Source organism: Mustela erminea, chromosome 10 (genome assembly GCF_009829155.1).
Source record: "Mustela erminea isolate mMusErm1 chromosome 10, mMusErm1.Pri, whole genome shotgun sequence".
Classification (NCBI taxonomy): domain Eukaryota; kingdom Metazoa; phylum Chordata; class Mammalia; order Carnivora; family Mustelidae; genus Mustela; species Mustela erminea.
Window position 1 is genome coordinate 36,468,092 of NC_045623.1, and position 14,208 is coordinate 36,482,299.

General features: G+C 45.6%; 1 pseudogene; it reads left to right on the forward strand.

Moving 5' to 3' along the window:
• The first annotated feature begins 1,920 nt into the window (after positions 1 to 1,920).
• LOC116568187 overlaps positions 1,921 to 14,208 on the forward strand; it is a 47,801-nt pseudogene continuing 35,513 nt past the window's right edge.

Consider the following 14,208-nt stretch of genomic DNA (forward strand, 5'->3'; position numbering starts at 1 on the left):
TCAGCTGGGTAAGCGTCCAACTCTTGGTTTCTGCTCAGGTCATGATCTCATGGTTTGTGAGACTGAGCCCCACATTGGGCTCTGGGCTCAGCAGGGAGTCTGCTTGAAGATTCTCTCCCTCTGACCCTCCCCCACACCCAACTCTCTCTTTCTCAAATAAGTAAATAAAGTCTATTAAAACACAGACACACACACACAAAGGTTCATGCCATCCTATTGTTGTTAGGGTAAAAACCCAAGCCACAGCCATGACTTCCCTTCACCCTTGCCCCTGCCCTCCCCACCATGAGAACTGAAGCCAGAATGAGTTCATTGCCTTTAAAGCAGCATCTGGGGGTAGGGGCACTTCTCCATTTCCTGGTGTGAACTGGGTTGGTTCTTCCTCTTGGGTCTCCTTTCCCAAGATTGACAATTCCCTTCACCCCAACTTGGCTCAGCAGACAAGGGAGTCCTACTACCCAAAGAAACCCATTTTCTGGACGAATCCAGTCAGAGGACTCTACTTACAGAGGACTACTCTACCAGACCTTCAGCAGTGATTCTAGAAAGCTCCCCCCCACCTCTCTTGTCCCTTCAAACCTCTTTGCTGCACCTGTGCCAAAGCTAGGCCCAGTCAATAAAAAGGCAGGAAGGCTGATGCGGCTTGAGAGGCAGCCTTGGGTCACTGCAGGGACTTGGTTGGCCACTCACACCCCACGCTGTCCCTCTGCTTCTCTTAACTTCCAGGTCAACAAAGACATGAAGGCAAGACGGCCACCTTACGCATTGTCCACATTTTTACTAGAAACTTCTCTCCAAGATGAGCAAACAGAGCACCTCAAATCCTGGCTCCTTCAAAATGGAACCCAATCAGTGTCCCTACTTTAACATAGGTGAGCTATTAAAAAACAAAAACAAAACAAAACAACAACAACAACAACAAAAAAAAAAAAAAAAAAAAAAAAACACCTGCCCAGGGTCTATGTCCCCTCCATCTTTTGTTATCCAACTGGTGGACTCAGACACCATGGGAGACCGCATCTCAGAAGTTAGAAAATCTAATTTGTGCTCCTGTTGTTAAATGGTGGTAACTTATAACCACTGAATTGGAACTCATTAAAAGGGCGGCATTAAGGAGTTGCTGCTGCATTCGAAATCCATTCGTAGGGGGGAGTCTCAGTGCCATCAGGGACTTTCTCGTGGGGTCATTGAAGTCACTACCCTTAGAAAACAAAGTCTTCAATACAACACCTCAAGGTCCCTGCCCGCTTTCTTTTAGGTATTTCACAGAGGATTATATAAGCTCCAATAACTCAATTAATTAAGAGTAAAATGAAGACGGTGACTTCATATTTCGTTGGTCAGTGAAAATTTTAACATTCTCATAACCCCTTTCAGTCTCTCTCCTCGTCGTGAATGCTAATAGAAAAATCCTTTTTAAAATGGTATTTTGTTAGCAGGGGATGTGCCGACGACTCCGCGGTATCTTCCCACAGATCGCTGCTCGCATCATTCAGATGTTGAAAATTTTAAATGAAATCAATACCGGCCTATTCACGTCAACAGCACTATCCCCGGCGATGTAAAAATACAGCGAGAAATTGCAACCCCAGCGACTCACCAGCGCTCTTTTCATTACAGGTCGTCAATTAAATTATTTCTACGATATTCTATCCGTCCACAGACTGTTACGCAATATTCCCGCTCATTAGTTCAGCTGCGCGGAGTCCTCGGGAAGCAAACGAGGGCGGGCGGGAGAACTTAAGGGATCTAGTAAGAGAGGAAGGCATGGCATGGACAGTAAGTCCGGTCACAACTGCCCCCAAAACGACGCTTTTATTATCACTTAGGGAACAGCAATGTCTTCATTCCTGCGGTCCCAAGTTAGTCCATACTCTAGGAAGGAGCACGTCCCGGGAGATTTCCCCCAAAGAGTTCACGATGCGGGTCTGGGGGACTGAACGCTGGCGCTTGAGGGTCAAGTCTGCCTCTTTGGGGATGGACCACGCGAACGCGCCCTGCCTTCGGAGGAGCCGGACGCGTCACTCGTTCCCTGGATTCAGTAGCTGCAGCCGGCTGGAGAAGCGGACCCGTTACCAGGCCAGTCCTCCGACCTCATGGACGACTCCCCAGGAGCTTCTGCAGCCGCACTTGCCCCTGGCGTCAAGCGGGGTGGGAGGAAGCAGTGGACTGTGCCGGGGCTGGCCCTGGAATCAGAGATCCGGCCAAGATGCATCGTGGCAGGAGGATACGCAGATGGAATCAATAATTTCAATCACTGTCTCTCCCTGATAGGCACCAGGGAGGGCAGAGGAGCACCGGGGAAGGGAATATCCACGAGCCAAGAGCAGGGAGCTAAGCCCAGCTTATGAAGAAAGCAAGAAAAATTATGTACATGAGAAAAGAAGAATCAGAAAGGAAAAAATGGGCTAAATTCACTAAGTATCTAGGAACTGTCCTCGTTTCTGGCCGACCTGCCAGAAATCTGGGATCTGCAGGCCGTCTCTTCTTTCTCTGGAGCTTGGAGTTGTCCGTCTTTTGGTCTGAGGATGGTGATGGCTATGGGCTGGGAAGTGGCCCAACCCTTCCTCACAAAATCTGCTGCTCCCTGTGCTTCTGGCTTATAGGGCGCTGGTCATGAGCCACAAGGCACCAGGCGGAGGACCAGCTCTGGTACCTTCTTAGCCCTGTGGCCATAGCCATATGGCTCAGTCTTTAAGTCTCATCCGTTAACACTTGGGATCCGATCTTCCCAGGACTAATAACACTGGTGAGTTCCGCAGACCAAGGTGATGGCCTGCCTGCTCCTGATCGCTGTCCCTCTGACTGGTCTGGTGCTTTTCTCAGTGGGTCCCAGGCACAGATGCTGGAAACACTTGGGGCTGCCTCTTTAATAAGACCAGCTGTCCTTTGCCATCCAGTATCCTCTATCATCCTCTTAAGAATATCGTGGGCCATGGTTATTTATGTCCCAATTTTATAGACAAGGAAAGTGAGGTACAGAGGAGATAGCTGTGCAGGGTCACTGAGCTGGTCCCTAGCTGAGCTCGCATTGAAATCTGGTCCTGTGTGGCCCCAAAGTCAGATCTTTTAGCAGCCAGAATATGCTGCCTCTCTCCTTGCCCTTTAACAAAAGTAACACCATGGAGATGAAGTCTCTTCTTTTACACAGTGGTCTTCAACTGCTAGCCAGAAATCCACTAGGGGACTTCTCTGAGTTTACTTCAGGCACAATCGGGAAGCAGAGGGGCCCCGGCAACACACCTCCCCACGCCTTCTCCATTCTCTCACGCTTAAGACTCAGCTTCATTCCAGTCATCCATGTCCAGGCCCTCTCTGCTGACACAGTCCCCTCCCCATACCCCACCCACACACCCACCTCCAGTCAAAAGCTGCTCTTTCAGGTCCCCAGCCCCTGGGCCTAGATCCCTGCCATGAGGCTTCCAAACAAGGCATGCCATCGGGACCTGGGTTCATGTGCAGAGCCCCTTGGCCATGTATCCCATGCTTCCATCAATTTAGAACTTTGGGAGATGACGCTTTGAGTCTAAAATTATAGGTCAAAAGTCCTGGCCCTCAGGGGAGGTCATCTGAAGGAGTGCTGGGAGAGGCACAAGTCTGGTGGGTCTGCCAGCATCCAAGACCATGACAGAGGACTAACTACTCCAGTGCCCCCCAGGACTCTTGCTGCCGAGCCCCAGCACACTGTAACACTGAGGAAGGAAGCCCCCGTTCAGGAGAGCTGTTGGTGGTTTGAGCAGCGGAGAGTAGAGAGTGGGAACAGATGAAGCGAGAGGTGGCCTGGTGCCATTTCTCAATTGTCATGGTGGGAGTGACCCCCAGCCTTCCAGAGACAACCACCTGGGTGTGCAATATTATAGCTAATGGAGCCCACGGTTGTGTCACATTGTTTTTGAATTCAATTCACCAAAAAATGTTTAAGAATTTGTATGCATGGAGTCCCAGTCTTGCATCTGGAGACAGAGAGATGAATAACACAGAGTCTCTGACCCCAAGAACCTCAGAGTCTAGTGGGAGAGTCAAACGCACATAAGAAGTAACCACTATACAAAGCAAGCAGTGATTAGTGCTAAAGAGTGATACACACAGAGAGCTGGGGAGGTTCGAGACCAGCTGATTATCCCATGCACAGAAGGAATCTGCAGACAAAGGGACCTGGACTGCGCTTTGAGCATAATAGATACAAAAGCCTTGTCACTCTTTGAACACTTCATACATGTACCCCAATTTTGATATGCATCACCCCCAAAAATCATCACCGTGCTGTGAAGACGGAGGGACCCTCAACTTTACACCTGGGGAAGGTCAGCCTCAGAGTATGAGCAGCCAAGCCATGGAGCCGCACAGGCAGGAACCCAAACCAAGCCTCCCTGCCTCCGGAGCCCCAGAGACCTTCACAGGCAGGGAGAAAAGGCCCAGCAGCAGCTAGGAAACTGAGAGGTGGATTTGGGGTGCGTGGGAGGGGGACAGGGGAGTGAGTCTGCTATGGCTGAAGTTCCCAGGCTGCGATGGGGAGGAGGGAATGAGGACAGGGTGAGCCAGTGCCTGCCTGGGAATGGCAGCCACTCTGCAGCCCATTGCTTGCGCTTCTGACTCACTTCCGGCCATGGAGCCTGGAATAAGTTGCTTACCCTTTCTATGCCTGCATTTTCTCATCTGTAAAAGGGGGATGTAATAAAGAGCACCCCTTTGACAGAGTTGGTAAGAGAATAAATGAGCTAACATACCTCCCACCATGCTCAGCATACTGAACTCAACATATGTGCTCGACTGACTGAACCATCCAGGCGCTCCTACATTGCCTCTTTTAATAGTAATAACAGCGACAACAATAGCATTAGCCACAGACACATACAGCACTTACCAGGCTCCTAGCACTCTCCGTATACGTACCTGACTTTTGATTTGGGCTCAGGTTATGATCTCGGGGTCCTGGGATCGAACCCCACATCAGTCTCTCTGCTCAGTGGGGAATCTGGTTGAGAGGCTCTCTCCCTCTCCCCCTGCACCCCCCCGACCCCCACGCACATGTGCACTATCTCTCCCTCTCTCTAAAATAAGCACATCTTTTAAAAAATAAAATAAAATAAAATAAAAAGCACATCTTTTAAAAAGAGAGAAAGGGAGAGAGAGAGAGATTGTGTAGATTCTGGCTTAGAGCATGCGTCTTGGAGCCAGATGGACTGTTCAAAGTCCCAGCTCTGCCACTTAGTGGCTGTGTAACCGCAATGGAGTCCTATCACATTTCTGTGACTCATTTGCTCATCTATAAAATAGGGACAATGGTGCCTATCTCATGCGGTTATTATAAGGCCTCGAGGAGACGCCGTTTGCAAAAACAGGAAGTCTGGCTCCACGTATGAAGTTATTTCCTAAATCATATTCTTACTCCTACACTGCTGGCTTGCTGGTTAGAGGCTGCAAAGTTTCTTCGCAATAGTTGTGCAAGCGTCCTCATGGGAAAGTCAATAAAAAGTTCAGCAAAAGAACTGTAAATTCTTAATTGTGGGGGATTAATAAGGCTTTATTATGGTAAATTTACCTCACACATGATTTAATAGGTCAGAACTACATTTTGTAATTAAAAACCTAAGAAATCATGCACGCTGAGGCTTATAACACACAAATTTTAGGCTGAAACAACGAACTCAGGAAACCATAAAAGACAAAGCAGTGTATATAAATCATGGCTTGGGAAGAGGTATGGTTTTAGGGGGCAGGCAGATCTAGTGGGGACTCCTTTCAGGTCCTTCAGTATAGGTTCTCAACCCTTTGACTTCTGGACTGTTCAGCCAGCCCTATTTTATAGATGATGGATCCAAGGCAAAAGGAAAACAAACATAAGATAGTGGCCCCACCAGTGTTGGCTCTCTGGCTCAGTGTCCAGTGTGGTGCCCAACCCCCTGCTTTCCTATCCACAGTCACTTGAGCAAGGCCTTCAGAAAACGGATGTTAACCCCACATGACTTCATTTGAGCCTGTGGAGCTGGCACTAATCTGTAGTAGAGCTATGGGTTCTTTTTGTTTATGTGGTAAGAAAGGAAAAACGGTGGCAAGGTTCTAGAAGATTCCCAGGGTAACACAGAGCAGATTTCAGTCTGAAGACAACATTATGTAGTTGTTAGGTAGACACACAAACGTGGGATGGAGGCTGAGCCACTGCTGGGTGGGAGCTGGAGCAAATCTCCTCAGCTCTCAGGGGTAGTGTGCAGAAGTTGCTTCTTTTGTAAAGTGAAAATAAGAATAGTTCCCATCTCTTAGGGTTGTTGGGGATACTGTAAAGCACCATGCCTGGCACACAGGCATGGTGCTTAATTTCTTTTTTTAAAGATTTATTTATGTTAGACAGAGCGTGAGCACAAATCGGGGGGAAGGGCAGGAGGAGAGAGAGAATCTCAAGCAAACTCCCTGCTGAGTGTGGAGCCTGATGTGGGGCTCGATCTCAGGACCCTGATGATAATTATTATTATCATTTTATATATATTGTATATAATTTTATTTATATAATTATATAATATAAATTATATATAATATTATTACTTCACTTAGGAAAAAGGATCAGGAGAAAGGGGGGAATGGAGAAGGGAGAACCCTAAAACCTGTATCACTCGTGTTCTGAATCACAGAGATATTTCCTTTCCTGAGAAAGAGATGTCTTCCTGAGTTAGAAAACAATAATTAAAAAATTCAGTGAGTTATTTAATAAGCTTTGCTCTTTGGCATGAAGGTTGAAATTTCGCCTAATGTCATGCCTGGCATTTGTCTTCAAAGTTAAGTAAATTGGGAAAGTTTGTGTCAAAGCTATTTTGAAAAGAAAAACAAAGCAAGGAGCTAATTGATTGGAAAGCTTGGGTAGTAAAACACCTACAAGTGGAATTTCTAGTTGTTTCCATCTTAAATCACATTTAGAAGCAAATATTTAGTACATATCCATTTAAGATATATTTGTATATCTGGGCTGACGTCAGGGAGTTTAAAGTCCTTTGTTCATATGTGAACAAGAAAAGAAACTCTCGCACACTGTGCCTGCCCTGGGGCCGGCGCATGGAGGCCCCCATGAGGCCTTGCGTTGTTCCCCTTGATTTCAGCCCTGGGAACAACCACCTCTAGTGGTAGGGGGACGTATAGGTCTCCATTTGTTTGACAAGGCTTCTAGCTGGGTGCCACCCCCTGTCACTCACTGGAGTGTTGCTGTCTCTCCCCCACCCCTACCCGTCCTCCTGGTCCCCTGAAGAAGACCAGCTCACAGTGGTCTTCCATTTCTCGCCCTCACCTTCTGCTCTGGTTTCTGGGTGGTGAGGAGTGGACCGTCCAGCTCATCGTTGGGAAGACAGCCCTTCTCTGCCTTGCCAGTAGTTCACATTGTAATAGTTGGAACTTCCATTCCAAGAGAAACAGACATATTTTTTTTAACCTCTTGGGTGTTCTGCAAGTGTTTACTTGAGACGGGCCCAAATGGGCTCCCGTCATGGCCTCAGTTTGGGAATCTACCACCCAAGAGTTAATGAAATCAGATTAATTAATAAGCTGGGAGGCTCAGAAAGCTAAAACTTATAAATAGAAAAGAAAAAAAAAGAAAAGAAAAAAGTATTTGGGGCTGAATGGGCTTCCTGTAGCAGTGTCCTTGCTAAATAAATGCTAGCCTCATCTATTCTTCCTCATGAAGAGGAGGAAAATGTTTTCAGTAAAAGAGTGAGAACGGAGTCCTTGTCACTGGAACCATCCGCAAGGAGGTCTGTGTGTACTGAATGCTTCTATTTAAAATTCAGGCCTGAATACCACACAGGTGTTCCTTCCAGAGCTGACCCTCTCCTGTCCACCCCCAGCTCCCACCCCATAACAGGCCCCCCTCCTGGCCTTCGGTGTTCCCTCAGGTTGGGATTGGAATCTGGCTACTTTTTGGCATCGCCGTGATTATGTTGGTCAAGGCCTGTGTTTTTGACAAAGAAAACATTCCTCTAACTCAACCTGAGTAATCCTTAATGAGTCCTTGTATCTTGTGATAAATTTCATAATTATTCAGCCCCTACCACTAACACCGAAATTCATCAGTCAAAGCAAATTAGCCGAGATTCATTAGAATAAGACATCTAGTAGGCACATGTACTTTATTAGCCTCTTACACCAATAGTTTTAATTAGGTACATATTTCACAGCTCTCGAGCTACTCCAGTGAAGGGCTGCCTTTATCTCTTTTATTTACAGTAACAAGCTATCAAACAAACACCACCATAATTAAACTTGGATATAAAAAAAAAACTTGTTTTATTAATGGCAGCCTATTCGAGACTTGGATTTCTGAAATCTGCACTAGACAGATATTTTTATTAATTAAATAAATACTATTCAATTAAACTGAAAAGATGAGGTGATGCGTGAGGGGGTCGTGGACTTGAGTGAAGAGTGAGATTCTCATCTTCCTTCCTTGCTCATGGTTTCCTCTATCTCACCTTCAGCCGGGGGAAAAAAACATCCCTTCATCAGATATTTTAGTGATGAGAAAAGTGATTAAAATCCAGAACATTTTTAAATTATTAATAAGGAATTTAAATGATGTTATAAAAAAGGGAAATACAGGAGAAAATGTTACACATTCATGGAATTTTGGCTCATGCATAATAAACAGTCGAAAACACTTCACTTATAATACTACCCAAATTAAAGAGGCAAGAAGCCGTGCCTCACGCTTTTATGCGCGGGTGTCAAGGAATGACAAATGGCGCCATCTGCTGGTCTGCGAGTTAAACACTTAATTCAGAGGCCTGTCCTCAGAGCCATCAGTTCCTAGGTTGGGTCGGGGGCGCGGGGGGGGGGGGGGGGGGGGGCGCGGGAGGGAGGTATGATCGAATGCCGTGCCTACTGATACTTTCCTATGGTTAGACAAGATATAACCCTCTAAGAAAGACAAAGTTTGAGCTTAACTCTAAAAGTCTTATCCAGAGGCTTCAGAGCAAGATGATGTTTGGGGAGAGATTGCGATCCTTTCTGGTCTCCTAAGAGTCAATATGGGTTGAGCTCTTCTTGAGATGTACGCAGACGGATCACAGCCAGATCCTCAAAAGGCAAAAGGGTACGACAAAAAAAAAAAAAAAAAAAACTGCGAAGCACACACTCAGTTGAAAGGCTGATGCCACCTGATGCCTTTGAACCTTGAGTTTCTCAGTCACTAGACAAGGGAGACCCACAGAATTCCACAAGAATTCTCTTGCCCATTCTGTGACACCATCTCCATCATTCGCAAGTCATTCTCTGGGATGTCTGTTTCTTTATTTCCATTCCCACCCCCTGCTCTTCCCTGTTTGTGTCTCCCATGAATATGAAATTCTTCACTCTTCAGACCTCCCAAGGGCTGGTCTGAAACCAACGATATAACATCATTTTAATATAAATGAGCTATATTGATTAACTAAACCAATTTATATAAATCGTGGAACAAAAAATACACGTGGAAAACCTTTGAATATGTCTTTTAAAATTCAAATCCTCAAAAAGAGAAAAACTATCCATGATCCCAACATTTGCAAAGAGTTTCCCTCTTTTTAAGTCTGACCGACTAAATCAGTCCTTCAGAGACCATCAATACTTGCAAACTGAAAATCTACATTTCCAGACACCACTGTCACTGGGACCTTTATCCCTGGCCACATTTTGCAGTAAAATATGAAATTAGATCATTTTTAGATTCCTTTAATGTTGTTATAATATTGCTTCTAAGTAACAGATTCCAGAGGAAATAATTTACATTTTTATAGGATATCATTTAGAGGTTATTGCAAACAAAAACGTTATTAACAAAATTTGAGTAAACTTGTATTGCTTCTGCCCTTTCTGTGAGGTAGAACTCAGAAAGACTCTTCCCATGGGACTTCTGTGAGTGAGAAGAGCCTAACTCTGGGTTGCCAGATAATAGCATGGGTCATCCTCATAGTGTGGAACAGGAGGGGGAGTGTGAATTTCCACATATCCATCTTCTTTGGGACTTAAATCTTCTGTGCAAATAGAAGACAGCCTAGGAAAGCTTCCTAGTAGGGAGAATTACCTACCCCTGAAATATCCCTTATAATATAGACAAATCGTCCTTTTCATTTTTCTTTTTTTAAACTGAGGTATAATTGACATACATGATATTAGTTTCAGGTACAATATAATTTGGTATTAGTATGTACTGTGAAATGATCACCATAATAAGATAGGTCATGTCTGTCACCATACATAGTTAGGATTTTTTTTCTTGTGATGAGAACTTTTAAGCTTTATTCTCTTAGCAATGTTCAAATATGCAACACAGTTTTATTAACTGTCCTTGCCATGTTGTACATTCAATCCCAGGACTTATTTATTTTATAATTGAAAGTTCATAACTTTTGACTCCCTCTGCCCATTTTACCCACCCTCTTCCTACCCTGGTAAGTAGTTCATTTTGATTCTACAATTTCCCTACCAGAGTTCTGCCTTCCTGAACGGCCATCTGCCTTAGAGAACGTTCCATACCGATGGAATGTCTGTGGCCCACTGTTTGGCTCTGGTTCTCTGGTCTCTCTGCTTTTCTTAGTTCGCCCTTTGGAATCACAGCATTCACAGCCCTACAGGCTCTGAAGAGCCTCCCATTCTCAAACAAGATCCCCACTGCTTTTATCTCTTCCTTGGGTCCTCTTTTGGTCGCTGACCCCTCGTACCTCATACCACTCTTAATCTGCTCATGCATGTCAAGCTCCTCATGCACTGAGACTGGCCCTGCCTAGTGTTGGAGTGGAAGGAGTAGACAGGTGTGGGATCAGGGGACAGCACTGATTCGGCAGAAACGAGAAAGAAGGTAAGAGGCTGAAAGGCATTAAATAACTGGGATGCGCTTGGCTCTGGATTTAGGGCTTTATCAGTATCCATATTCAGCACTTCATAGGGCTTTACAACAGCCCTATGTGCATGGGATATTATCTGTGTTCTATAGGTTTGGAGACCGAGGTTCAGAGAGGTTGACACACTTGTCCAACATCATACCTGCCTTATGGGGCAGAGGTGGGATCCAATTTCAAAGCCCTCACAGTTTTCATGGCACCGCATTGCCTCCTCAAAGCCAGGCACAGCAGCAAGAACTGCTCACAAACCAACACAGAACCTGCTCAGTGGCCCAGGAGACCCCTTTGGCATGGCTGAACACTTCTTCCTAATAACGCTCTCTTGCCTTCTCCTAGCTCTCTGCCTGCTCTAGCTCTAGCTCTTTCAAATGGTCCTGGAACACCAATGTCCCAGAGTTCCAATCTCAGTCTCTGCTCCTCTACCCTACGCATTCCCCCTGTGCCACCTCACCCACCCCCTTGGCCCTAAAAGCCAGGCAAGCAATCCCCAGCCCTGCAGCTCCGACATGGACCATTCACCTGACCTCATTCATTTACCCAGACTCCTGCTCTATTTGGTCACTCTACAGGCACTTCCAACTCAACATGTTCAGAATAGTTCGTCTTTCCACCAGATCACACCTCACTACACGCTGCTCACCTCAGTCAGTGGCATGCCCATTTCCGGTCTCCTGGGTCAAAATGTTGAAATCCTGCTGCTTCCTGAGCTCAGCCTAATCAGTCACACACTTCTGATCGTCCCACTACCTCCATATGTCTTGGATCCCTTGTCCTTCTTGCTGCCCCTGCTCCTCCTGTCCCATCTTCTACCATAGCCTTCTCTTTGTCGATTGCCATAGCTTCCTGACTAGACCTCTGCCTTCAGATTCACCTTCTCAGGTCTCCCCTTCACAGAGTCATCAAAGAAATCCTTCTAAATTGTAAACCTCTCTGTATCAGTCTATATATTTCAAGAAGCTCCAGATTTCCAGTGTCAGAAACCAATTCCAAACTGGCTCAAGCAAAAGAAAGACTTGACTGGTTCTTATAACTTGTAAAGTCGACCAAGGTCTCCAGAAGATGAAGACAGGGGCCCATCTGTCTTTATTGCTCAGTTCTGCTTCCTCTGGCTTGGTGTCAACTCATTCTTAGGAAGGTTCCCTTTGTGCTGACAAGACGGCCCAACAGCTCCACATGTAGATTCTAGCAGCTTTGCTCCCATCAGAGAGAACCTTGTTCCCAACAGTTCTGATGTAATTCTGAATTGACTCTGATACAGTCTGTTTCTGGCCACAGGCTGATCTCTGAGACAGTTACTGTGGCCTGGAGGAGGAAATACTGCTTACTCAGGTGCACCTTGCAGGCCTACCACCCTGTACATCACGTGATCCACGTGAACTAAGAGGATGGGAGCGGGATTCCTTACAGGAAACCAAAGGCTCTTACCAGAAAAGGGGAAATGGATACGGTTTATGGGCATTCACAAACCTTTGCTTTAAATTCTTTCAGTGTTAGAAAGACCATTATTCAAAAACAGAAAGTAACAAGTGTTGGTGAGGATGGGGAGAACTTGGAACCCTTGTACATTTTTGGTGCGAATATAAAATGGTGTGGCTGCTGTGGAAGGCAGAATGATAGTTCCTCAAAAAATTAAACATAGAATTACCACATGACCCAGAAATCCCACTTCTGGATATATACCCCAAAGAGTTGAAAGCAGAGTCTCAGGCAGATATCCATACACCATGTTCCTTGCTGCACCGTTCACAGGAGTCAAAAGGTGGAAACAACCCAAGTATCCATGGATGGATGGATAGATAAATAAATGCGATATATACATACCATGGAATATTATTCAGCCCTAAAAAGGAATAAAATTTTGATGCAGGCTCAACATGGATGAACTTTAAAAACATTATGCTAAATGATATGTCAGACCTAAAAGGAACTATCGTATGAAACTACTCACACGAGGTACCTAGAATAGTTAAATTTATAAAGAAAGAAAAGAGTACAGTAATTACCAGGGGCTGGGGAATTATCCTGAGGATATGAGATAATCATGGTAACTCCTCTCATTCCGGTGTTCCTTCAGGCATTCATTCATTCATTTGCACAACTCTTTGCTGGCACTGGAGATGCCAAGACAAATGTAGTTCTTTCTATAAAGCCCACAGTCCATCCCTCTTCCAGCAACACTGACGACTCCTGTTCTTCCCCTTAGCCAGGTTATTTGCCCTCCCCACGGACCTCAGCCCTGACAATCCCTCACTGCCTAGCTTCACCCCCTTCCCAGCCAACTTGCCTTTCTTCAACTTCTGACCATCGGCAAAAAACACTCACCTCTGACTCCCACATCCGGAGTATAGGCAATTCCAGAAGGATAGAAAGATCAGCCACTACAAACAGAGGGGGACTGTGTAAGGGAGAAGAGGCCCCCAGAAACAGGGCTGTTCTGCGCCTGCCCTAGACATTTTTAGGACACCCCTGTATTAAGAGTGGTTCATACAAATCCCCCAAAGTCTAAAAGTCCTAAAAGAGGGGAAACAGTCTGTTTAAGGATAAATTGCGCAGGAATGTTGACCATCCATCTTAAAGCACAGTCAGTCCTGGTGGAGGAGGGTATCTGATCATTTAAGACAGGAGATAAGAGGAGTAGCTTTCAACTCCGGGGGCATCAGAATCAGCTGGGGGAATTTTTTGAAAAATAAGGATTCCTCATCTGCCAGGCCTGATGAATCAGCATCTTTGGGGGGTGGGGGCTCGACATTTGTATTTGAGAAAGCTCCACAGGTGGATGAGTTACGTCCCTAGCATGAGAATCTACAGCCTACCGGATAAGGAAATAGAAACCTGGGCCAGAGGACAAAGTATGAAGTGCTGAAAAGAGACTACCATGAGTACCTGGCTCCAGCATCCCATGGAGAGGGAACTCTGGATCCAACAGCTTCTCAGTGGTGAGTCTGATACCCATCTGCATTAGTCTGCTAGGATCGCCATAGCATAGCAGCACGGACTGAGTGACTTAAACAACAGGCATTCACTTATTTTCTCGCAGCTCTGGAGGCTAGAAATCCAAGAGAACATGTCGACTGGGTTGGTTTCTTCAGGTGCCTCCATCCTGGGATTGTAGAAGGCAGTCTTCTCCCTGTGTCTTCACATGGTCTTCCTTCCATACATGTCTGTGTCCTAATTTCATCTTCCTATAAGGACACCACTCATATTGGGTTAGGACCCACTCTAATGACTTCATTTTAACTTAATTACCTCTTTAAAAATCTTATCTACTAACATACTTTCTGAAGTAGTGATGGTTATAAGACTTCAACATATAAATTTGGGGGAAGGGGCTGGGGAAACACAATCCAGCCCA